The sequence below is a fragment of the Archocentrus centrarchus genome, unplaced genomic scaffold, assembly GCF_007364275.1.
Source record: "Archocentrus centrarchus isolate MPI-CPG fArcCen1 unplaced genomic scaffold, fArcCen1 scaffold_86_ctg1, whole genome shotgun sequence".
NCBI lineage: Eukaryota > Metazoa > Chordata > Actinopteri > Cichliformes > Cichlidae > Archocentrus > Archocentrus centrarchus.
The window spans coordinates 158824-186022 of NW_022060296.1; the positions used below are offsets into that span (position 1 = coordinate 158824).

The following is a 27199-nucleotide window of genomic DNA, read 5'->3' on the forward strand; positions in this document are numbered from 1 at the left end:
CAACGGTGACACAGAGTGAAGGAGAACCTCACCATCGATGGAGAGCCTCAGTACAAACTGTCACAGCAGCAGATAAAGGACCTGAGCTAGGCTTCCAGCTCATACAAAAACATTATTACAGCATTCATATCCTCTTATTGGCTGCTCATGGTGACAGACCAGAAGCTAATATGATCTTCGAGCCATCATAATCATCGCTCATAAGAGCTGAGTGCGTGTAGTTTAAAGTATGAACGTGTTGATGTGTATTGTGCAGTTTTATCGACATAAAAAAACTTTATGAGCAGAAAATACTGTGGAGAGTGCACTGCTCTGTCGAGGATGGACTATGAGTGAGCATCACATTATATTTGGAGCGAGACATTTATATAATCAGATATTCTGATTTAGAGAAATAACAAATGCAATTACGCCTACAGCCCTCTGCGAGAACGCTGCATTACGTGTTGTTTGTGGCCGGTGATGGGCTTCTGAGGGTTTTAAAGCTCATACTGACTCAGCTGGCTCGTTTACCCCGACTGTCACAGATCTGAGATCATCTATTTTCCATTTTCCTCACTAAATAAATAAATAATGAAGACAACAATATGGTGCCTAAAATGGGACTTCACAAGTGAAAACAAGTTCACAGTATCTTCACTGCAGCACTGAACCACAACCATGTGGCTGTAACAGATGCTGAGCCTCTGATATGCAAACATCCCCGAGTTCTTCCATCCACCGCAGCTCAGTGCAGACCGTCAGTCAGTGAAGCCGGCAGCGAGGCCGGGAGAAAGCATTCCAGCTTTCAGAGAGCTCGTTACATACTCATCACTCTTCAGCTGCTTCAGTTTCTTTAACTGAGTTCAGTGATTATGACTGCTGAGCGTTTCTGTGAAGAGCAGCCAATCCCAGACAGCCCTGCACCGAGCGTTTCTCAAAGCCTGATACTCTCTGACTGTACAGACACATCAGCACTGCACTGGGGGTCCTTCATTATGATGACCATTCACAAGCACAATCTGACAACACATCAGGATTAAGAGAGTTTTCCAGAGAGCATAAACTCTGAGGTGAGACAGACTCCTGCCCCAGGATCAGGACACCTGCAGAGGACAGCTTCATTTGAACTACCAGCCCCAGCCTGCACATCACCTCAAGTAGCTGACACACCTCAACAGGTGTACTCAGGCCTTCATGGCACCTGTGCACAGAAGCACATGAGAGGGGCCAACAGGAAGAAGACTGTTTAAATCCATTTAAAGCACAGAAATGAGACCAGAACACAACTCAAATTTCTTCTGACTGATGCTCATTTTTAAGGTGGCCATTGTTTCTTTGTAAGGTGCAGAAGGTGAACTAAAGTCACCTACATGTGGAAAACATGGAGCTACAGCTGGGATGGGTTTGGAGGTCTTCCTCAGTGACATGGCTGGAGGTATTCACACAACATTTAAGCCCCTTCTTAAACAGTAAATGGACTGGTTCTTATACAGTGACGTTCTACTCGAGCACTCTAACATTCACACTCTGAGGAACACACTGGGAGCTCCAGTCTCCAGAGGTGGACAGGGAGAGGAACTCGGATGGATGGACTTTGGAGAAAACTATTGCTGAAAAAAATGTTTTGTGACTTGTTTATATTCATATTGTGGAGTTTTTTCCTCCATCATGTAAAAACTTCAGTGAGTGGATGTGCTGAAACCTCTGACTGCAGCTGTATTTGTAAAATGCTTTTATTTTCAGCCTCAGATCAAACCAATGAAGCTGAGCCCACAGGCAAAAACACAGATGTCAGGAAGATGAAAAAACCTTTGGCAGCGTTCTTTTCATAGGATTTCTTGACAGTAATAAAATAAGAAAATGGAAAACAACATCAGATTTCTCCTAAAACTGATCCTCAGTCTCTCTGCTGCTTCTGCCTCGACACGAGTTTAAGGATCAGATTATCCTCCGCGTGTCCCTGAGAACACGGCGACAATGATCATAACGAGAAAACGAGAGGAGAGATTAATGTGCTGTCCACACACACACACACACACACACACACACACACACACACACACACACACAGCTGTGTGTGTTTACCTGGGAACGCAGGATGAAGGTGAGTCGGTGGAGTCAGCAGGGGGGCAGGCAAAGAGATCACTGGAGCTCTGACTGGAGGTGTCGTCCCTGAAGATAACCAACCAAGTATGAAGTCATGAAACAGCAGACAGCCAGAAAACAAAGAGGCCACCCCTAGGATCAGCTGATTTTATGCTATGATAACTTTAGCATTTTAATAAAGCAACAGGAACTTTAATCTGCCTCATTTTTCCAGCATTTTGAGCCCTCAGAGTAAATAATATAAAATATAAATAAGAAGTACAACACATTTAAGCTCCTCTAAAAACCGCACCCAAATCAGTTTTATGTCCACACCCACTGAGTGTTCTCTGTGACCTGATATGAGCATCAGTCTAACAGGACATCTGCAGCTGTTCAAAATCATCCTCTAATAGAGTTTTGTTGTTTTCATGGAGCCTTCGGTGCTTTTTAAAGAATGATTCTCATGTGCGCCGGCTGGTAAGTAACCATTGATTTATTGACGACTTTAAGCAGCTGCAGTAAGACCGTCTCCGTTCAAGCTTGGAATATAATATTCCTCGACTGGAGATTCATTTGGATTCTTTCTGTTATGAATGGAACAAATGAAAATGCTGGTTGTGTTTGGCTTGTTGTGAGAGTGTGCGACAGCGCGGAGGCGTCTGATTTACCTGCTCTTTCCCAGGTTAGAGGCAGGGTTAACCAGGTCAGGCATGGCTGAGGGGGAGGTCCCCACGGTGGTCGTAACAACAAGTTCCGGGTCCAGGATGAAGATCTCTTCCTGGGAGATCTCTGACACATAGTTGAGATGTTCCTGAAGGTTTAACCAAAGAGGGCAGCAGCATTAAGCTTGCTTTGTTAATATAAGGAGCAAGAAAATGATGCAAACACAGAGATGTGATGAGGAGAGTGCAGCCTGCAGACACGCACACGCAGCAGCATGCCTCCTCTGTCTCTGTGAGGCGAAAGCATCACCTGAAGGTGAACACGTTACCTGTGCTCTGTCTATCCTGTAGAAACGATCGGCTGTTGTAGCTGCAGAGACACACAGACGCAGGTTCAGCCACAGAGATGTAACAGAGTCAAAGTGCAGCCCTGTAAACTCAGCTTCTGTTTGCAGATTGCTGCAGGCAGTCATTAAGGTTCAGGTCAGAAAGCAAATGACTTTGAACAGTGTTAAAGCGCACATATGCTAGCTCCCACCTCCTGTGCCAATTACTGCAGAAAAACCAACAGCCTGCAGTGGAACACGATGCCCCCACACTGAAAAATGAGCCTCACACTATAAAATAATTGTATCTTATTCCAGTGCAACAGGGAGCTTCCATTCATTTAGTGAAGGCTGAATTAATGACCAGCGTGATGTAACTGTGAGCTTCAACCAAAGTCTCAGCTTTGCTCTGGATCATTCTAATGAACACACTGCACACACCTTCCAGTCCTTCCTGAGGAATACTGAGCTGATAGCAGCTGAAGGCTGCTGCAGTCTGAGCCCACAGAGCCACATGTTTGTGTTCACTCACACTGAAAGCAGTCAGAGGTTTACTTTCAAACGCGTCACGGTCTTAGACTGAAAATTAATGCAGAAAGCACTGCATCAATTTTCATTGTTATGCAGATGATACTCAGCTTTACCTATCAATGAAGCCAGATGACACACATCAATTAGTTAAACTGCAGGAATGTCTTAAAGACATTAAGGCCTGGATGACCTCTAATTTCCTGCTTCTAAATTCAGATCAAACTGAAGTTCTTGTTCTCGGCCCCACAAATCTTAGAAACATGGTGTCTAACCAGATACTTACTCTGGATGGCATTACTTTGGCCTCCAGTAACACTGTGAGAAATCTTGGAGTCATTTTTGACCAGGATATGTCCTTCAATGCACATATTAAACAAATATGTAGGACCGCTTTTTTGCATTTGTGCAATATTTCTAAAATTAGAAACATCCTTTCTCAGAGTGATGCTGAAAAGCTAATTCATGCATTTATTACTTCTAGGCTGGATTATTGTAATTCATTATTATCAGGCTGTCCTAAAAGCTTTCTGAAAAGCCTTCAGCTGATCCAAAATGCTGCAGCTAGAGTACTGACAGGGACTAGAAAGAGAGAGCATCCCATATTGGCTTCTCTTCATTGGCTCCCTGTTAAATCTAGAATAGAATTTAAAATTCTTCTCCTCACATACAAGGTCTTGAATAATCAGGCACCATCTTATCTCAAAGACCTCATAGTACCATATCACCCCAACAGAGCACTTCGCTCTCAGACTGCTGGCTTACTTGTGGTTCCTCGGATACTTAAGAGTAGAATGGGAGGCAGAGCCTTCAGCTTTCAGGCCCCTCTTCTGTGGAACCAGCTTCCAGCTTGGATTCAGGAGACAGACACCCTCTCTATTTTTAAGATTAGGCTTAAAACTTTCCTTTATGATAAAGCTTATAGTTAGGGCTGGATCAGGTGACCCTGAACCCTCCCTTAGTTATGCTGCTATAGGCCTAGTCTGCTGGGGGGTTCACATAATGCACTGTTTCTCATTCACCTTATTTACTTTGTTTATACTCCACTCTGCATTTAATCATTAATTGATATTAATCTCTGGCTCTCTTCCACAGCATGTCTTTTTTCTCTCCCCTCAGCCCAACCGGTCACAGCAGATGACCCCCCCTCCCTGAGCCTGGTTCTGCTGGAGGTTTCTTCCTGTTAAAGGGAGTTTTTCCTTTCCACTGTCGCCAAGTGCTGCTCATAGGGGGTCGTTTTGACTGTTGGGTTTTCTCTGTATTATTGTAGGGTCATTACCCACAATACAAAGCGCCTTGAGGCGACAGTTTGTTGTGATTTGGCGCTATATAAATAAAATTGAATTGAATTGAATTATCATGTGATCACTGTTAGAGTCTCTGATCATCTCATCTTTATAATCAGTACTCTGTGAAATTCCACCAGGACACTCCCCAGTGTGTGTGTGTGTGTGTGAGAGAGAGAGCCTGGCCTCTGTGTGATATTTCTGGGAAGTTGCTCTGAGAGATAAATATTGATGACACTGAGCAGAAAGCGGGAGCTGCTCTCTGCACACAGACCTGTTGGAGAGCTGTGGCAGTGCTGGGCTGGTCATACATGATAACACTGCAGGGAGCAACGTTCTGACAAAACATCTGAACTCCACAAAAATGATAAAAAAAAACTAAAACTCTAAAGCAGCTCAGTGCAGGTTCAGACAGACATTATTAATATAATAATAATAATAATAATAAACCTCAGAGTGAAGCATGGCGGCCTTTGATGAAGTCATTAATGGTTACATTTTGGTGATGCAACAACCAACAGAGCCAAGTTGAGATATTTTTCCCCACATTATTAGATGATTAAATTAGATTATTATTAGAGATAATAATTACTTCATATTCAACACAGTTAACGTATCCTTTAATCCTTTAATAAGACACTATTTGTTTGTCTTTCCATGAGCTGCTGTGAGGCAGTTTGATGAAGCACCAAGTAAACACAGCATGAAACAAACATGTTAGGAACCAGGTTCAACACAGAGCCCGTTTCTAATATTTGGAAATTCATAAAGGAAACCATGCAGGCACAGGTGAGACTCCACCCAGAAAAGGTGCTAACCACTGCACCACCACGCCCTCAAGATTATGTAATAACCATGCTCTAATGTTAAAATACATTTTCATGCAGTCCAATTACAGAACCTCACGGAGGACCCGGAGCTTTCCAGGCTGCCCCGGGTGCGGCCCGCCCGCAGGTGCGGCCCGCCCACAGGTGCGGCCCGCCCACAGGTGCGGCCCGCAGGTGTCTGCTGTGATCTAGGTTGAAGTTTCAGATGTAATCACTTTCTTTGGTTCATGTGTGTTTGCTATTTAACATTTAACTACTGAGTATGACGTTTCTCAGTGATCGTTATGTAACAGGCTGCTTGAAGATGACCACACATCAATACACATGTATTGATGTGTGGTCATGTTCACATGTGAACAGAGCACAGCCGTAGTTTAAAGTTTCTTTTTCCTGCATCAGATCCATTTAACCATGAACAGAACCTCACTGTGAGGCTTTGCTCTTTGTTCACGATCATTGTCAAACACATGGAAACTTTTGGTGATACTGAAGCTCTTGCAAACAATACTTACAGTCAAGGAAACACCACTTTGGAGACAGCCTCTGTGAGGAAAGACTCTTTGGCTCAGCGGCCTCCTCCTGAATGACAGACACACAAACATGATTACACACAGTGGACAAAGCTGGTGGGAGGATTCCACTTGTGTTGGTGGTGAACATCGACAAAGCACAACATGTCCATTAAGATTGTTTTTTTTGGGCAGTCTTGGCTCTTTGCTTCACCCAAAATTATTTAAGTTTGTGGAGAAGCTTCAGCTCTAAAAGCAAAGGTGGAGAGCCTCAGGTGTTTAAACCCTCACCTGGGCTGCTCCCTTTGGAGGCGGTCCTACTGATCATATGAGTCATCACATGAGCCAAAGGCAGGGGTCATTAAGGGTGAAAGCACTGTGAGACCTTGCCTATCATGTGACCTATGAGGTGTGGGTGGAGGTTGAGGTGTCTGGGAGGGATCTCAGGACTGCGGGGGGCTGACAGCTGCTGTGATCCACCTCCTCTGTTCAGTGAGGGTCACAGCTCCTCCTCTTTCAAACCATCTGCCTTCCCAATCCAAACTGTGGACACTGGCATCCTCAAAGAGTGACCTTTGACCCTTAGATGCAGGTGTCCAGCTGAGCTCCTCTATGTTGTGTGTTTGTGGAGAGGCTGAATCTCTGACGCAGAGGTCTGAGCACTCCCCCCCCTGCACAGCTACAAACTAACCCCAACTCTCTTTTCAAGACTGCCACGACCCGGCTGACAGAACCTGCACACACACACTGCACACAGACAGACACACACTGCACACGCACAAATGTAACAACTGCTGATGGAGTCACCGCCCACCAGGGCCTCCATGGATGGATGAATTCAGAGATTCCTTCACTCTCACTCACATGTAGTAGTGCAGGGATGTGTTTGCAGGACTCTTTCATCAGATGAGAGATGTATCCACTCACACACCACCCACACCCACCACTGACAACCCTAAGATTGCTGATAAACTTTGGCAATGAAAAAAACAAAAACAGCTGTCACATATCATAAAAGAAGCAAGTACAGTAAAATAATACCCTGTAAATGATGCCAGGATGGACTAAAATAGATTTGAGCGTGCAATCAACAGAAATCAGGACAAAGTTCAGGATAAGACGCGTCTCCTCGCTGCCTCTGAGTAGGTGTGCTGCGGCTCAGAAAAAAGTGGAATTTTCCTTTACAGTCACATTATGCCAAAAACTTAGAGGAAAGTTGCCACTTCTTTAAATAGCCTCATTACTGAAACTTTCTGTATGTTGATATCACTCAGGCGTTTTTACATCCAGTCTCCAATTAGTTTAGAATGCTGCAGCAGGAAGATCAAAACACAGACAGCGTATTACTGAGACTCTGCTGTGTCCTCTTAGTTTACACTGAACTTTAAAAGCTTGTTCTCTGTTTGCACACAGCTAAATGGTGTGAGTCTGCGGACGTGTGAACTGGTGCCCCCGTGCAGCGCTGTCAGACACCTAAGATCTCCACACCAAAGGGCCTGTCCACTGATCCACCATGAAATGCCCCAAAACTGGCATTCAGTCATTATTTTTCACTCCAAATCTTTGTGACTGCCAAACAAACAGTTATTATTAAGTTTGCCTTCTCAAAGCTGCTGCATGTGTCTGAGGACGTGCTGTTAGTCTGCTCTCTGTGTGCACTTTGGATCTGCAGCAGATCCTTCATCCACACTTTAAGGTTTAGGGTACGTTAGAGATCATACTGTGATTCCCAGGTAGGGCAAATTAATAACCTGCATTTATGGCCAGTTAGCAACAAGTATTTATTCTGGAGCTCTTAGTAATCCTCCCATCAGTGTCTGATTGCAGATTCTTTGTCTAAAGCATAGCTTTAAACGATGAGCAGTGATCGGTGTGATCAGTGTGATCGGTGTGATTGTGTGATCGGTGTGGACGTGTCGCTGATCGCTGGGGTGAGCCGGCTCTGTGGATCAGCTGACAGACTGAAGAGGGTCGAGGAGGAGAAGGTCCGGCTGGATTCTGGCTGTATGATGGTGGATGGTTTCAGCCTGCTCTGCATTATTATTAATTATGAACCTGCGGATTCAGACTGACTCCTCCAGATCAACACAAACACCTTCTATTTTATTCTTTTAAAGGTTTTATTTGAACATTAAAGCTTTCAAATTAAAGATGAACACAAGCGCACAGGTGAATGTTGCTTAATTTAATTATGACTGACACTATTTAAAAATATGAAGCCTGATAAATTACATTTGGCTGCCCTCAGAAATATATTCAAACTGATTTTAGCACATTCTGCCACACCAGCATCAAACCAAAGCACTGTCACAGTAATGATCCCCTTTTCAAGCTCTGGTATCTTTGAGGCATTCGTGTGATTTGAAGTTTCATTGTATCGAGTCTTTGAAGCAGTTTTTTCTACATGCTTCAAATATGTCATTCTATCATTTTCACGCTCTCAGCTATACGTCTGAGATCAGATTCCTGACACCATGGTAGGAAGTATTTGGCCTAAAAATCTGAATGACAGCTTAAATGGTTCTCTAGCTCCACAGAAAATGCCCCCGATTTTTGAGGCTCATCACAAAAACTAACAGTAAAGAGTTCAAATGTGGCAGTTTTCCTGTTAGGAGCTGTATCACAGACTGGGTGACCCGGCTGCATGTGCTGCTCAGAGTCCACGTGTCCACAAGTCCACACACACTGGACAGTGTCAGTGAAAGGTGCAGCTCCAGTCAGAGGAAAGCTAAATCTTTAACAACAATTCAACACCATCACTCAGCGAGCCGTCTGAGTCAGCACCGCTGAAATAAAACTTCCAGGAGCAGAGACGAGGAGAACGAGCTCGAGCGTTTTCCCTTCAAACAGTTCCAGAAAGGTCGACTGCAGGAAACACCTCTGCTGCTCCGCTCGGCTCTCCTCGCCTAATCCTGCTGTCATGTTCAGGAGCGTCGAGCTCAGGAAAATGCCCGCAGGCTGGAACACTACAAACACGTCTAAAAAGCTGAACTCGCCTGAGTCTTCTTCACTTTCTACCACTTAACCCTTATTCTACAGAAAGAATGCAGGAGCTCCGGGTGAATAACAGCCTCATTTTGTTCACTCGGAATTATTTTTAAGATCCATCGTCTCCCATTTTGGGATAAGACAGGAGCAGACATTCCCCTCCCACCATCACTGAAGATATCAAATAACTGTAGAGGTCAGGATCACATCACAGCCTCATTTCATAACAGAAAGCCTTCAGACGTCTGATCACCCTCTGCTAAACTGTTGTTTGGAAGCCCCGCCCTAAACTGATCCAAATCCCCCCGCCCCCGGTTAGTAAACATAATACAGATTCCATATGAGTTCAATATTAATACAATTAAATAAAAACCAGTGTAAGCATGAGATTGATCTGTGATCATCTTTAACATGTCTACAAATACATCTGGAGGCTGAAAGAAGCTGAGTGGATTTAAGTTTGATGAAGATATTGTGACGGTTTTCAGTTGTCTAGGGGTGCCAGCCAGGTATCTCTCCTGACATGTTAGATTTATTTTTTTCTTAACCCTCACAAAGGATGCAAAGCACAGTGACTTAACACCCTCTAGCACTGAATAAAACAAAACACATTTAAAGGTACTTATGCACACAATGAGTATATTAAATACAGGAAAAAACACACAAAATCATTTAGCACAGGTAACACAGTTCAACAGTTCCCACATGCCCCACAGCTCAGCAGAGTCCTCCAGGTCATTCATTCACAAGAACAAAACCAAAACAAAAATACACCCGTACTCCCCAATGTCTCTCAGTTCATTTCAACAGAAAACCAAACAAAAGAAGTCCACTCCGGGTTTTACTCAGTTCTAGTTCATAAGCAAAAAGAAAGAGGAAAACAAACCAAATCCACTCCCGGTTATCCCTTAGTTCAGTTCAGTTCAGAAACGGATGCAACAAAAGGCAAAGAAAGATCCCACTCCGGGTTTTCCGACAACATCCACAACAAGACAAGGAAGCACACTCCCGACTTCCTACAGGCAGCGTATACCAGCTGCTGCTGTCAACAGCTCAAAAACAAAAGAAATCCAGTGCGTCTGACCAGCTGGAGACTTACGACACCGTGGCACGTAGGACAATGTCAGGTCCCGGGTCGTTCCCGTCAAATGATCCTGGCTGTTCCTCGCCGATAAGGTCCAGTCACGAGGCTAAGCTACTCGCGGTGCCACTTAGCAAAGGCTAACTTTGCCGTGTGTTTGGCCGAGGTCGCGGATAACTCCAATCCGTCTTCCATGCTCTCTCCCATCTACACTGAGCCCTGGCCCATAAGTAAAGTAGTATGGGCGGCGTTGGACGCTACAGCGCCAAATCTGTGTCATCCCATTGGTCAGCATCCAGAGGGTGTGTGGGTGAGTAAAAAAACAACAACACGGGTGGCCATAATTTAAGGGACAGCCATCCGGCTGTTACACTCCTTCCCCCCTGAAAAAAGCCGGAACCTATGGAGGCTTAATCAAGTCCCAAGCTGAGAGTCTGAGAATCCTAGGAAGTCCTCCTCGTCACTTTCTTCCTCAAAGATCTCCAGGACTCTCTTCTGTTGTTCTCTGTCCACCTCACTCGCAGTAGGGTAACACTGCTTCAACTGGGCCACATTGACGATGCGCAGGTCCTCACCGGAGTCCTCCAAAACGATCTCATAGTTCAGAGGTCCTATCCTCCGGGTGATCCTGTACGGACCTTTCCATCGTGGGGCAAGTTTGGCTGAATAAGACAGGTCTGCTCGGGAGCTGGGATGAGTTCAAAGCCAAACCCTGTCATGTATGGCAAAGTTTGCTTCCCTCCGTTTTTTATCATAATGCTGCTTTTGTTTTTTCCTGGCTTTTTCCATGTTATAGGTTGCCAAATGCTGCAGCTCGGTTAGCTGTCTGGCTGTAGGATATGCAGGTGAGTCTGGATCACATAGGTGTGGACAGAGCTAGCTGTCAAGCGGTCCTCTTAAAGGTCGTCCCAGGTTGAGCTCCACAGGGGTAATGCCTGTGGATTCATGTATGGCAGTGTTGAGGGCAAACCGGAACTCTGGTAAGTATTTATCCCAGGTTTTGTGTTTCTCACCAACATAAGAAGCAACCATGGTTTTAATATTGCGGTTTATCCTTTCTGTCAGGTTAGTTTGGGGATGGTAGGGAGAAGTTCTTTTCGGCTGCACATTCCAACGTTTGCAAGTCTCTTCAAATACGGAGGAAACGAACTGTGGGCCCTGGTCCGAAAGAATGTAGGATGGCATTCCCCAGCGAGTCAGTATTTCTTTAGTGAAGATGTGGGATATGATTTCTGCGGTCGCTTTGCGAAGAGGGAACATTTCTATCCAGCGGGTATAGTAATCTACGAACACAATCAAATACACGTTCCCAAGTGTGCTACGAGGAAAAGGTCCCATAAGATCCACTCCTAACATTTCCCAAGCCCTGCTTACCAGGGTTTGTTGGAGTTTCCCAGGTGGTTTCCGGGTCTCTGGTTTGTAAAGCTGACACACCCTACAGCGTTGTACATGATTCTTCATATCCAAACTCATTTTTGGCCAATACGCAAGAGCTTGTAGCCGTTTGTAGGATTTGTATCTTCCAAGGTGGCCAGATAAGGCGTGGTCATGACAGTAGTGGAGTAACTGCTGGCGGAGAGAGGTTGGCACGTAAATCTGATAGACTGTTTTATGCGGTAGTTGCGATACTCTGTAGACCTTGTCTTCCACAACAGTGAATTTGGTTGTGGTATCCACAATGATGTCTCCGGTCTCCATGATTCTGTCATAGAGGCATTGTATTTCTGGGTCCTCTCGTTGTCCCTTCCAAATATCTTCATCTGTGATCTGGAGGGGCTCGTAGGTATCCTTCCCTGAGCGCAGTACAACAGCGCAGGTGAGAGACTGAAAAGGTTCTACTGGGGCTCTAGACAGGGCATCTGGCACTGTATTGTATCGGCCTTTTCGGTATTCTACGGTGAAAAAGAACTCTTTGAGTCGGAGAGCCCACCGGATCAGCCTTGTATTGGGCTTTTGAGTTTTAAATACCCAGATGAGGGAAGAATGATCTGTCACAACTGTAAAATGCCTCCCCTCTAGGTAATACCGCCATTTTTCCAGAGCCCATACCACAGCCAAACACTCCTGCTCAGTGGTGGAGTAGCTCCTTTCTGCCGGGTTTAAGGTGCGGCTGGCAAAAGCTAGGACTTGTTCCGTCCCAAGTCCCGTCTGTTGAGCCAGAACAGCACCCAATCCCACGTCGCTGGCATCTGTATATACAACAAATGGGAGGCTGAAGTCTGGATGACCTAGATTGGGTGGCGAAACTAGGTGTTGCTTTAGAGTTTCAAAAGCAGCCTGACACTGGGGAGTCCAACTGAACCTAGCTCCTTTGCGTTTAAGGGCGTTTAGTGGTTCCGTGATCTGGGAAAACCTGGGCACAAACCGATGGTACCAGCCAGCCATCCCTAGAAACCGCTGCAATTCCTTGATATTCTGCGGAACAGGAAAGTTCTGAACTGCCTTGGTTTTCTCAGCATCGACTTCCACACCAGCAGAGGAGACGATGTGACCCAGAAACCCGAGTGAGGTACGACAAAACTGACATTTCTTCATTTTGACCGTTAGGTTAGCCTCATGCAGTTTATCCAGGACTGCTTGTATATCTGCTGTGTGTTGTTCCAGCGAAGGTGAGTAGATAATTATGTCGTCCAAGTACACAAAACAGATGGTTCCTCGTAGGTTTCCCAAGACGCACTCTATCAATCACTGGAAAGTGGCCGGTGCATTCTTGAGCCCAAATGGCATAACTTTAAACTGGTACAGGCCAAAAGGACAGATGAAGGCAGTTTTGTCTCGGCTCTCCATATCCATTTCGACTTGCCAGTAGCCACTGTTTAGATCCAGGGTGGTGAAGATGGTGGCTCCAGCCAGGGATTCCAATATTTCTTGGATGTTCGGTAACGGGTAGGCATCTGTATGTGTGGCTGCATTTATCTTTCTATAATCCACACAGAATCTTGGTTTTGGATCCCGTTTTTTCAGAACCAAAACCACTGGGGCAGCATAGGCAGAAGTGGAAGGCTCGATGAGTCCCTTCTCCAACATCTCATCCACATGCTCTTTGATTATCTGCAACTTGGCCGGTGATACACGGTATGGCTTCTGCCTAATAGGTACATTATGAGTAAGGTAGATTTTATGGCCAAGGACCTTAGTGTGTCCTAAGGTCGGGGTACAGACATGTGAATTACTTTGGAGCTGGTGCAGTAACTGCTTTTGTCCGAACTCATCCAGTTGCGTGCTATTGACAGCTCTCTCCAGAAGATCCACACGGGATGGTTGTGACAATAAGTCGGATGGTGCTATCGCAGAGAAAAAGGCAAGCTGTGAAGGTCCCACTCCGGGTTTTCCGACAACATCCACAACAAGACAAGGAAGCACACTCCCGACTTCCTACAGGCAGCGTATACCAGCTGCTGCTGTCAACAGCTCAAAAACAAAAGAAATCCAGTGCGTCTGACCAGCTGGAGACTTACGACACCGCGGCACGTAGGAGAATGTCAGGTCCCGGGTCGTTCCCGTCAAATGATCCTGGCTGTTCCTTGCCGATAAGGTCCAGTCGCGAGGCTAAGCTACTCGCGGTGCCACTTAGCGAAGGCTAACTTTGCCGTGTGTTTGGCCGAGGTCGCGGATAACTCCAATCCGTCTTCCATGCTCTCTCCCATCTACACTGAGCCCTGGCCCATAAGTAAAGTAGTATGGGCGGCGTTGGACACTACAGCGCCAAATCTGTGTCATCCCACTGGTCAGCATCCAGAGGGTGTGTGGGTGAGTAAAAAAACAACAACACGGGTGGCCATAATTTAAGGGACAGCCATCCGGCTGTTACAATATTTCACCTCCCACCCAAAACACTTCAGGTCACAACACATGGTGGAGAGTCCCAGGTATTTAAACTGTGGTGGGGGTGTCCCCTGGAAGTGGTCATTGCCCCACTATGGTTCATGTGCACAATCACATGTGCCATGGTGGGTGTGAAAAAAAGGTGTGAGTCATTACACCTGCCAGTTCTGCTGTTCTATGGTAAATCAGGCTCCGCAGTGCCGGGCAGTGAGCACAGCGCCCACTAGAGGATGCCAGGCCCTCAGGCCGCCTTCATGAAGTCTGTTTCTGATTGTTTGCTCAGAGACATGATGGTTTAAGGACCTTCTACGGCCCTGTCCAGCTCTCCTGGAGTTCCTGCCTGTCTCCTGGAATCTCCTCCATGTTCTGAGACTGTGCTGGGAGACACAGCAAACCTTCTGACAGTGGCACGTATTGATGTGCCATCCTGGAGGAGTTGGACTACCTGTGCAGCCTCTGTAGGGTCCAGGTATGGCCTCATGCTACCAGCAGTGACTCTGACCCTAGTTAAATGCAGAACTAGCGAAAAACAGAAAAGATGAGGAGGGGAAAATGTGAGTGTCCTCCACCTGTGAAACCATTCCTGTTTGGGGGTGTCTCATTGATACCGCTCTAGTGCACCTGTTGGTAATTTGATGAAGGCCAAAGATTCACTGACTTGATGGAGTAACTGATTAAAACCGGCTCCTTTAATTCCTTTAAGCAGGGGATCTTTTTGGGAGGATTTGAACTGTGGCTCATCCATCCAGCTGCAGGAGTCCTGGCAGATCCTGAGGTGGTCCCAGTTCAGACTCGATCCCTTCAGTGTGTTCTAGGTCTCCCCCAGGATCGAGTACGCGTGCCTGTAAACCTCCAATTAAAGCTCAGACTGGATGGAGCTGTTTAACACGTGTGCAGATTATAGAGCTCCAGTAAGATCCCGACTCCAGTTCACTGTCGTAGAAATCAGCTGTTTTCCTGCCATTCCATCCCAAACAGCAGCAGTTAGCATCATCAGTCACCAGGAGACCAAACAGGCCTCCATTATTCTGGTTGCTATGCAACAAAGTCTGACAGCATCTCCTGAATTTTCTTCCATTAATGATGGAGCATATACAAACTTAGGATAGGCTGTTAAAAATAGCATTTACAGTTAGTGCTGCTCTGTTTGTGCCTAATGAGGAAGAACTCCTGATGATGTGGATACATGACGTTCAGCTTTGAGAGGTTCACGTCATCCACACAGCACACCGTCCCCACACCGACTGCATTTACATGCACTTTAGTGTTCAGCACATGTAGACATGTACACGCTTTTCTTTGTGCACTCTAAAGAATACAAAGGCCCTGCACTCACTGTCATTACCTGGCAGGAAGCTGTGCGCCTCACCTGTGATCAGAGCTCCCTGCTGCACATCTTCCTCCAACAATGCAGCTCATATTTAGCAGAAATGCTGGGCAGCTGCTTAGAACTGACCATGAGACCGAGTGTTTACCACGGTGTTTAAATAAAGGATAATTATTGTGACGCGCTCTTACTTTGAAATCTGTTTCTGTAGAGCTGTAAAGGAAAAGCTGCATGCCTCTGAACACACATCAGCCTGCACTGGCTAACATGCTGTAAAAGCACAGCAGCTACATCCATACAACGCACATATCAGAGGGACACAACATGACAGGATGGCATCCCAGCAGCAAAGAAAGAGCCGGCACAGGGAGGGGGGAAAGAGAACCCTTAATAGAGACTGACTGGAGCACGGAGCAGGTGAGCTCCTTATCTTCTCACACAGTAAACGTATCATCAAGCTCTGGATTCATGCAGTTACAGTGCAGTTTGGGAAAGTTACTGTGGAAACGAAGAGGAAGTTTATTGATCCCAGAGGGACGTCCGTGTGTCTGACAGCTCATCTGCTGCTTCTATGAGAGTGGAAAAGCCTGACAGCTGCTGGTCCCAGTGATGCTGCTGGTTCACAGCAGAGGGAGGAGGCCTGCAGCACTCATGTCCATATTAGAAGGTGGGTGATCAGACTGGCTGAGGAGGCATCAGGCTGTGAGATCAGCTGACTGCATGAACTCCATCCAGCCGTGTGTGTGCTGATGGGGGGGTGTGTATATCTTTATTAGTGACAGCTAAAGAAACAGTGAGACGACAGTCTGTGTGTCACGTTCAGAGATCAGTCTCAACAACAGCAAACGTTCCTAAAGGAATTCAGACGAGGGTTTCTGATGAGCGTCTCCTCAATAACTCAGGCTTTAATGAATAAACAATCCTCAATATCCCAAACACAACCAGAAACACAGCTCTCACATCACAGCTGGACCGGCTCATTTTCCTATTGAAGTGATGAATGAGGTGAGCAGAGAGAATCAGAATGGCTGAGATGCTGTTTCTGAGCATTACAGACAAACTCAACACACCTCCTAAAAGGTCACAATACAACAGACTAACCACCTCACTGCTGCACACCAACAACAGCACACAGATGCACACTGATGCCACACAATCACCGAACATATCACCAGTGCATGCAGAAACAAACGAGGTCACACTCAGAGCCACGCAGCATGCAGAACACTGAGACACATGGGGAACCTAATCGTCTTTATCTCGGAACATCAGGAACATCAGGATTGTGCTCAGGTGCGGCGCGTCACCTCGAGGTGAGGTCGTTAGTTCCTCTTTGCTCCGATTGGGTTGGACTGGAGGGTAGATAAACAGATCAGAGGTGGTACAGGATCCTCTGACAGCGTCGGGGTTTCACGGAGACTGAGGCCCATCAAGAGGAAAGTTTGGGAACAGCAGAGCTGTGTGGATGGAAGTGAAAGCCCAGCTGTTTGCAGCTGGCTTACACAGTCATGTGAGGACAGAGTGAAACCCTGCTCTGGTCTCCATATATGATGCTGCAGTGATCTTTGTAAAAGCCACGGCTCCACATCAGCTGCTGACAACACTGTGGCCATGCTGGGCTCAGAAAGCAGCGGAGGATCACAGATTAGCGAGCATCAATTAGTTCTTGTTATCAGGGCTCATCACTGAGCTTAGAGGTGTCTGTGAGAAACAGGAAGTGAGCCGGTTGTTGTGTGGAGTTGGGAAACGCCTGTGATTGCGAGCCACTTCAGTCATTTCTGAAACGAGATGAAAAGTGCATTTTCTTAAAGGGGATTTTCTCTGGATGCCCCAATTGAGTCAATCTTATTTAAGTGGAAGTGGCGATAAGGCCAGCACTGACTGTGACAACAACAGTAATGCAGATGGCTCCACCACAGCCTCTATCTAACGCCTCCGTTTGGCCTGAACGAGCACGTGAAGAAGTCACAGCTTCCCACAGTGGAAGGATCAGAGAGCATCGATCTCGGCTAACAGGGATAAATGTGATCGGTTTCATTTAAACAGTCATTCAAAGATCATGGAGGAACCCTGCACGGAGACAGATTTATCAAGCCGGGTTAGTCCAACCGTATGTTTTGCTTGAGAGAGCAGCAGAGAGAGGGAGACAGCACTGTGCAGACACCTCAGGCTGCCTATTAACCACAGATGTGACTGGAACACCTGTGTAACACAATCTCCCTCTCAGACGAGCTGAGACGCTGATGAGGACGCGCACACACGGTTTTCAGACCTCCTTTTTACCACAATAACTCCTCACTTTATGCTGCCTCATTAAAATGAAATCTGTTGTGCTCATCCTGCACTTTTTGTGCTGCCACTAAAATATCAAAGCTGACACAAGGGCTAAGTTTACAGGAGGGGGGTTCATGTGCCCGTCACACAGCATAAAGTCTCACTTTATGTAATAACACAGGCAACACACTGCATCGCTGCGTGACAGTGATACCTGCTTGTTGTTGTTTGGCTTTATTGTAAACGTGCAGAGCGGAGCTGGGACCGGGATCCTCAGAGGAGGCAGGAATGCTTCTAAGCCCTCTGGTCTGCTCTTTCACACATACAGCAGGTTTCCATAGAAACTATGTGCACATTATGTAACCATAATGGACGGTCCTCATGCTCGTGTGATATTTAGCCCCGGACACACAGGACAAAGGTCTAAAGGCACTTTTCCATCCTCGCTGAGCTGACAGCGGAGCTGCACGGAGGAAAATGCAGCAGCGTGCTCGGGCAGATTCTGCAAGACTCAGAGGCTTCAGCGTGGTGTGCATGCGTGTGTGTGAAGCACCTGAACACACATACCATGTGGACAAGACTGTAAACTGTGACAGATATGTATGAAATCAGCAGCATGCTATCTTCTCCTGCTTGTGTCTGTGTTGTAGGTGCTGGAGGAGTATTTATAGCCCTGACCTGATGGGTGCTCTCAGCTGTTAGTCAGCAGGCCTTAGCTCCAGCTCCACTCACACACCTGAGGAGCTCAGTTCAAACACATGTTGCTGTATTGATCGCGGTGTGTGAGGCCGGTGTGCTCTGCTGCAGAGGCATGAGCAGCAGGAACCGATGGGGCTCCTGTGAGTGCACGTGTGTGTGTGTGTGTGTGTGTGTGTGTGTGTGTGTGTGTGTGTGTGTGTGTGTGTGTGTGTGTGTATAGAGTGGCTAGCTGCTCTGATTCAAAGTTCCTGTCTCAACTATCTGCCTTTTTTTTTTTAGAGGCTGTGATTCGCTCGATTGTGTCTGTTAGTTAAAAGTTGTGTACCTCACCTTCTACACACACACACACACACACACACACACACACACACACACACACACACACACACACACACACACACACACACACACACACACACACAGTCTCACCACAGGACTCAAAAATGGAGCCTTCATTTTTAAACTGATGAACTTCAAACTCATTCCTCTTGTCCTGATGCCACGTGATAACTCACGGTGTTACTGAGTACATCCTCTGTTAGAGCGAGCAGAGCCTCTGCAGCATCTACTGTTTTTCTATTCTAATAGAAATGTCAGTAAATCTGAACTCTAAACATGAACAACAGGACGACTCAGATATTTGAGTCAGCTTCATTTTCTACATTTCTGAACACCAAACGTACTTTTCACTGCTTATGTTTGATTACTTTGAGTGACCGTTACCCTCACTGTGAGTCTGTGTGAGTCTGTGTGATAGTCGACGAGCTGCCGATGAAACACAGAATGTCAAAGTGTTGCAGCAAGCTTTAGTTTCCCATGTGCCTCTGAGCCAAACAAGGGGAGAACACACAGCACAGCATTCAACTACCAACCTGCAGTCCTACACATCTGAGAGGAACAGAGCAGAAGTCCTGCAGGCAGAGATAAGAGCACGGAGAAGTAGAAGGAGAGTGGTCCAGAAGAAGTGTACACACACACACACACACACACACACACACACACACACACACACACACACACACACACACACACACACACACAGCTTAATTAGCTTTGTTCCAACTTTTAAAAAGGTTCCTGCTTCTCTCCATCGTGATTGGTGTCACTGCATGCTCCTGCGTACTCAGTGACACAGAACAACCTTTCGTGTCTACATCCGTGTCTCCTCCTTACCTCCTGCAAACGCTGGATGTGTTCTCTGCAGGTCTCTAAGTCGCTGTCACCGGGAACCACGATCAGTCCCAGAGGAATGGCTGGAGATACAGAGGAACAAGACAATTATCCAGCAGCACTTTGATATCTACTTACACAGTGGCACTCGTGTGCAGCCCTCAGGACCCTGGGAGTTTCATTCTGGTCATTTAGCTGGGGCTGATGCAGAGGTGGGTTGAGCAGCAGAGGTGAGTTTGTGGGCTGTACCCATGAAAAAGCTGTCAGACCTTCTGCTGGGTCTCTAAGTTTCAGACGAAGCCTCTAACAAGCCCTACACTAATGCTACACTTTTAAATTTAACAACTTTCCTCATGTGTGTCTCCTTTTTGTCTACACTACATCATCCATGTCTGCTCCAGGGTCTGCATCCATGACAGCATACGCTTTCAGATCAGCCTGCTCACATTTTGTAAGCATAAACCACAACAAGTATTACATAACTCAAGTCCTAAATACGCCCCGAGGTACTCCAATCAGTCCTGAAGGCAATGTTCTCCTAATTATTCCAGATATTCCCCCTGGAATTCTTGGTGTCTAAAGGAATGCCATATTGCAATTAAAATCCTCCTGACTGCATATCCCGAGCCGTTCCTCAAACCTCCACCTCCCTGAAGGTTTGGAGACCAGAGCGCTCCTTGTTTGGGACAGCTGTGGATAAACAGCTAAATGAAAGGACACACACGAGCCTGTGTGATGTTCAGTGTGCGCGACAGTCCTGCTGCCCCCTCTGTAAGACCACACCAACAGAATGAACATGACATACATACACCCGCTGTGTGACACAGGTGGTGCTGTGGCGCTGCACCATTCCAACATACTGGGCAGCTCCACATGTAGTGTTTTCATGCAGGGCCAAGTTCAGAACAGCATCAGTAACTTTAGTTTGATCAATAAGCCTGACCGAGCTGGCTCGCCATCAGAAAGCTGATGCTGAAACAAAAAAGCTGCCCCATGAGGCGGCCCGGCCGGCAGCCCGCTGCAGCAGCACAGCGCTGCTGGCTGAACATCACACGGCTCCGTGTGCTGGAGAGCCTTCAGAGCGCGTGAAGAGCCCTCGAACCCACACAAACACACACACTGATGCTAAATACCTCAGCGAGGGAGACAAAGACTGCAGCTGCTTCACTGACAGGAGCCTGATGGATTCAACTAAAGTGCGCCTTGTTTACTTTTTTACTAACTGACTTCTCTGAAAATATTTGTGGTGGAGCAGCGAGCGCATCACTCTATTAGCCCAGCGCACCTTCAAACAGCCACCGCGGCAGCGCTCTCACAGGCAGGCAGGCAGAGCAGGCTGACCTCTGCACAGCAGGCGCGCACACAGCAGGCAGAAGCAGTGATTATGTTCCAGAGACGCTGTGAAGCTTCCAGACAAAGAGAAAAACGCCTGTCAGATTCCAGCTCCTGCGCTGTTTACCGCCACCTCTCCATCAGCTCAACACTTTTCAGAGGTACTGCTTTGAAGTACTGTAGTACTGCAGCAGTTACAGCTTTCCCAGCGCTTTGGAGGCAGGAGAAACTTTTATTTGATTTGACTGCATTTCTTAATGAGCAGTCACAGTTTACAACTATTAAACATCCAGCCAGCAGTGGGCTCGTTTTCAGCTTGTTGATGGTAGTTCACTGTAGTTACTAAATATCCTCTGAAGCTTTATTAAACAGTCTCTCTTGCCTGTGCTCAGAGTGGGACACAGAGCCACACTGACAGGAGAGGCAGCGAGATGATACGCTGTGCCTTTGGGTATGAAATCTCTTTGCTTTTTTTAACCACCTCCCCGAGTGTGAAACATCTACGAGCTCAGAGCACTGATGGATTTGCATAATGAGAAAACAACCGAGAACTTCTGCAAGCAAACAACGACCTATCACAATGACGGTAATTACCGAGAACCAAAACAGGCTGGAGATATGAGGAAAATAAAAGGAATGAAGGAACGAGCTCTTAATAAGTAATGAAACATGTATGTATACATATATATAACCACCATGGGCTCAGCTCAGCCTGCAATCATACACAGACTCTGCAAATGAAACACAGAGACTTTTTCAGCATTATTAACAGTTTAAACACTGTTATGAAACATGCCGTTTCTAACAGTTTGAAAGGTGACAGCGCCACCCTGTGGTCATAGATAACACTGCGCTTGCAGAGCCCACTGACTGTAATTGTGTCTAATGAGGATGAGAGCAGAGCCTTCCCTCTGCACGGTCACTGCTGAGCTGTGTGGAAATGAGAGGCCTGCTTTCTGTGAGCGGCAGCAGTAAACGACTGAGACGCAGGGCGGGGGAAACGAGCCCGTTGACCTTCACGCCTCGTCTCCACCTTTCAATCACGGAGCACTTTTCTTCCCTCTTCAGCATGAACACTGCTGTCAGTCGCTGCATCAGCCTGCAGGTTACATCATCTGAAGCCAGACGTTCATTTAATTACAGCAACAGATTTGAGAGAGCTGGAAGAGGGGCGTGTTTGCCCCCACTTTTTATAATTCAAGATAAAAAACACAACTATTTCTACCCATTTTAATGAAAGTCACACAGCACTGCAGCAAACTGCCGTCACAAGCCCCAGACTGATGCTGACTGATGTTTGTGCTAACAGTAAACTTCACAACTCTCACTGCAGCCAGTAGGACTGACTCCATGAGCTACAGCAGTTTGATATACGATGAATTTATGATGTTAACATTTTATATACAGTTATGGTCAGAAGGTTTGAGCTTTTAAGGATTTCTTCTTCCAGGGCCTGTAGCAGGTCGGCTGCAGTCAGCACCCACCTCTGGAGGATGATTCCCACATCCAGGATCAAATATGTACATAAAGGATCAAATATGTACATAAAGGATCAAATATGTACATACACACCCACTAATATTTGGCTAAAGGTCCCTCAGCAGGTTGCACCTGGTGCAGACACTTCTGGCAGAACTGTTTGAGTTCATTTAAACTGGTTTCCTGACACAGAAGTTCAAATCACTGACATGCTCTTGATGAGTGACAGCAACCTCTGACCACAGCTGTGTGTCTCTGTGGGGTCTGTTAAAAGCTTTTATTCCTCCTCCGTGTTATTTTTCCATGCTGGGGGAAATTACTGGCAAGTCCTCTGTGAAACTGCTAGGAGCCTAGAGCCCATCTAAATACAGAAATGTGCAGTGAAATGGATGAAGGCTGGTGTGAGTGTTGCACGTGCTTGGCGTGTTGGCCATGTTATTAAGTGGACACACAGGTGCTGGTGCGGCCGGCCGCTCTTACATGCTTGCCGTAGTTTGTCCTTGTCGTAGTGCAGAGCCTCGTAGTCGCTCATACTGATCCGGCTCACTCGGATCCTCAGCCTCTCTGGGACCGGCTGCTGACTGACACACAAACAGGCTCAAAATGAATTATGAGGCGTGTTCAGTGACATAACTTGCCATGCCCACAGGCGGCTACTTCAGCTGATGCGAGCTGACCGAGCGTGTGGCTGGCTCTCACTTACTCATTGAGGTGTGGTATCGAGGTTCGTCGCTTGGTTTTCTGAACCATGTTGGCCTGGTTTCTCAGGCTGATACGGATGACTGACGGAGCAAGTCTGCAGGGTTCACCATCCACCTGAGAGAGAAAGTGACCCAAAACAGATCAGTGACCATCAAAGGGAATTCACACATCAATGCCTAAACTGCTGGTATTAGTTACCATCAGCAGGAGGCTGAGAGCTACTCAGTGGGAATGATGGGAGGAGCTGTGTGAACAGGAAGCAGCGTGCAGAGGTTTCACCTGAGAGCAAAAACGTTAAACAGACGCTGCTCACCTGCACTGGCAGAGGTTTGGTAGTGGTGAGGGTGACTTCTCTGCACTGGTTCAGCCTCTCACCATGACCTCCAACCTGAAGAGTAGCCTACACACACACACACACACACAGGTCACTCAGCAGACTGCACTGACACCTTAAAGGCCCTCCCTTTACAGCTGGATGATTACTGTCTATAACCTGATGATGGAGGTTTTTGATCACTGGGTCCAGCTGAAGCTGGAGTCAGAGCTCAGCATGTGTCTCAGAATCAGGTTTTATTGCCATATGGATGAACAGGTTCACAGCATTAGGAAATTGCTGCGGTACTTTGTGCTTACATAAAAAAAAACAAATAATTATAAAACTATAAAGACAATGTTACAAATATACAGATTACAAATATACAGAGATATTAGAACTATAACTATAACACAATATTACAAAATATACAGTGCAGAGAATAATTAAAAGATAAAAGAATGTAAACTCTAGTCCAGTAATATGTACATCAGTGCAATCAGACAGGTGCATAGACATAGGGTCATCAGCGTTTGTGGAGGGTGGTGGTAACAGTCTTAGGGTTATTGTTCATGAGTCCAACAGCAGAGGGGAAGAAACTGTTCTTATGGTGGGAGGTTCTGGTCTGAATGGACCGTCTGAGAACCAAAGCACTCTGCTTGATTTGTAATAATATATCTTTGCTTCTAAGCTATCAGAACACACAAGCACAAAAAGCAACATTTCTGTAGACCTGTCACATTTGAGCCTTCAGCCTGGCTGGGACCATCTCTGTGCATTCGTATCTGCAACCCCCCACACGCACAGACTGGTTAATGGCTGATTGTAAACTGGTGATTCTATGACTGGAGCTGCACCAGTAACTGCAGGGGGGACTGGGGGGGACAGGAAATACTGATCACAATATGTGAAAACACACACTCACACACTGTAACTGCTTATTAATGCAAATATCCAATCAGGCCATCTGGTGGCAGCAGCTGAGTGTATCCAGGGATGCAGACATGGTCATGAGGACCAGTCCAAACTCAGCATCAGAACGGGCCTTTGAACGTGGCACAGTTGTTGGTGCCAGACGGGCCGGTCTTCCAGAAAGTGTTGATGTACTGGGATTTTCCAGAAACCATCTCTAGGATTGCACAGAATGGTCCAAGTGAACTAGACTGCTCTGAGCTGATAAGCAGGCAACAGTAAATAACCACTAGTTAAAACCAAGGTATGCAGAAGAGCATCTCTGAACACACTGAGCCTTGAAGCAGATGGGCTGCAGCAGCAGAAGAGCACACCGGCTGCCAGTCCTGTCAGCTACCAACAGGAACCTGAGGCCAAAGTTTGCAGGGCTGTTGGACAATAGAGGACTGGAAAACAACTTCCAGATGCTGATGGAAGAATTTGCTGTCAGCAGCACAGACGCATGTCTGTACCCTGCCTTGTATAAACAGCTCAGGCTGCTGCTGATCACGTCCTTCCATGACTACAGTGTACCCATCCTGATGGTGTCAGTGAGCTGCACTCAAACAGCCTCCAGTCAGCAGATCTCAACCCAGAGAGCACCTCTGGGATGTGCTGGAACAGGAGATCTCTGAGGAATGTTTCCAGCACCTTGCCTTATGCAGTACTACCAAAGTGTACCTAATAAAGTGGGCGGTCACGCTACGTGTGTCGTATGATTTTTTTGAGAATATCATCCAAATAGAAACATGTTCTAAACCAAAACAAAGGACAGAAGAAGAGGAGGCTTTCAGGAGGAAGCTGCTCATCCTCCTCTGTAACCATGGTTACCAGGACACACAGAAATCCATACCAGTGATGTCATCGTGAATCCGATAACTTCGATGTATCCATCGTCATGGCGCTGAGGTTCAAAGTCATGATGCTCACTGGGGTTTCCCCAGGGTGTAGTGCCTGCACAATACCTGAGAACACAACACACACACACACACACACACACACACACAGGTTCAAGATGCTGCATTGTCGCTCAGACACACGCATTTGTGGTATTTACAGCTGCTCTGTCTCCAGGCAGCCTGTCTGCCTCTTTATGCTCCCACAGAGGTGGGAACTGTACCAGGATCAGTTTAAGAGTACTCGGACTCACCGGGGGATGTTGAGGAAGACCAGACACTGTAGCTTCAAGTCCTGAACCTTTGATGTTAAATCTGTCCCATCACACTGGAGGAGGAGGAGACAGGGAGACAAACGGATCAGTTACCTTCTGGAATTATCCTGGAAAAGTGAGCCAAAGTCTTGGAATACCAGGAGAAATCAAAGACACAACCGCCTCACTCAGCTGGTCCTGATGCTGGGCTCACAAAGCAGCTCCTCACAGTTCAAAGTTCATCTGCCTCTACAGCGCACTGAGCAAAGTGACCAACGTAAGCAAAGCAAGGAGACATGTTCCACTGTGGGCAGGGCACATGCAGCCCAGCTGCAGTAATACAGTAGAGGACAGTAGAAGACAGTAGAGACAGTAGAAGCCCTGAGAGGAGAGACTGTGCCAACAAGCCCTGCTGTCCTCACTGAGATCAGTGTTTGTGTGAGCCTATGTAACCCTTCCTCTGTGACCTGTTTAGGTTCAAGCAGAGAAACAGAAAAATCTGCTCTGATTTCAGCATCACAGGTTTACACGAGCCCTGCAGCACAAACACCATTTATTGATACAGAGGCTGGGGGGGGGTGGCTTCTAGAGGAACACGCTCATCCTTTAAGATTAAAATGGAAAAAAACCTTCAGGGGAGGGGTTACATATGTCTGAGCGTGCTCAGTCTGGGCCTGTAGCAGGTCGGCTGCAGTCAGCACTCACGTCTGGAGGATGATTCCCACATCCAGGAATCCCTCTCTTTTCAGTGTGAGTCTGTTTCTCTCTGACAAACACAAGTGTGTGACCCTGTGACTATGACGCTGCGCGTTCTCCGCTTCTCTCTCGTGTCTCTGGATGAATGTCAGGACTCCTGATTGGCCGTGCTCTATCTCAATACAGTCTTGAGGCTCTGAGTTGCTCAGAGGCAGACAGACAGAGAGACAGTGATTGACAGCTACTCACCACCACTCTGATGTGCTTAGACAGGTCTTTGGAGCTTCCCATCAGGAAATCTGAGAATGCTGTCTGTGTGAGACATGCAGGAGGGCATCATGAGACCCACAGCACACAGACCCAGAGGGCATTTCATCCCTAACTCTTTACACATCAACAAAACTGCCAGAATACTTCCAACATGAATTCCCATTTCAAATAATATCTGCACTTGAACACAACTTTGGATGCAGTTGTTATGATACTGTTGTTCAGCAGTTGTGGTATTCAGCTATACACAACCCCTCCCCTTACTGTTTGTGCCAATCATAGAGACCCAGAAATGAACATTGTTAAACTGAGACTCACCCCAGCATAGAACATCTTATTCCTGAAACGACTGTTAAACTTCTCCGGGTTGGCCTCTACACAGGAAGACACACAGAGACAGGAAATAAAGCACACACACACACACACACACACACACACACACACACACACACACACAGGAAGAGCTCCAGTCTTTGTTTCAGGTGGAGGACGGTGACTGTGGTGGGGTGTGTACCTCTGGACTCGTGAAATTCAAGAGTCACATGGGCATCAAATCCAAGGCTGAAGTAATTGTTGAACACATCTAGAGGAAGCTGAGAGCACACACACACACACACACACACACACACACACACACACACACACACACACACAAACACAGGTTTAAAAGTGTCCTGTGTCCATAGATGATAATGATGTGTATATGGATGATCCTTTGCTTGTGTGTGTGTGTG

The 27199-nt window shown here is 46.7% G+C and overlaps 1 pseudogene; it reads right to left on the minus strand.

The window, feature by feature from the left end:
• LOC115777921 (diacylglycerol kinase zeta-like) overlaps positions 1-27199 on the minus strand; it is a 55278-nt pseudogene that overhangs the window by 19286 nt on the left and 8793 nt on the right.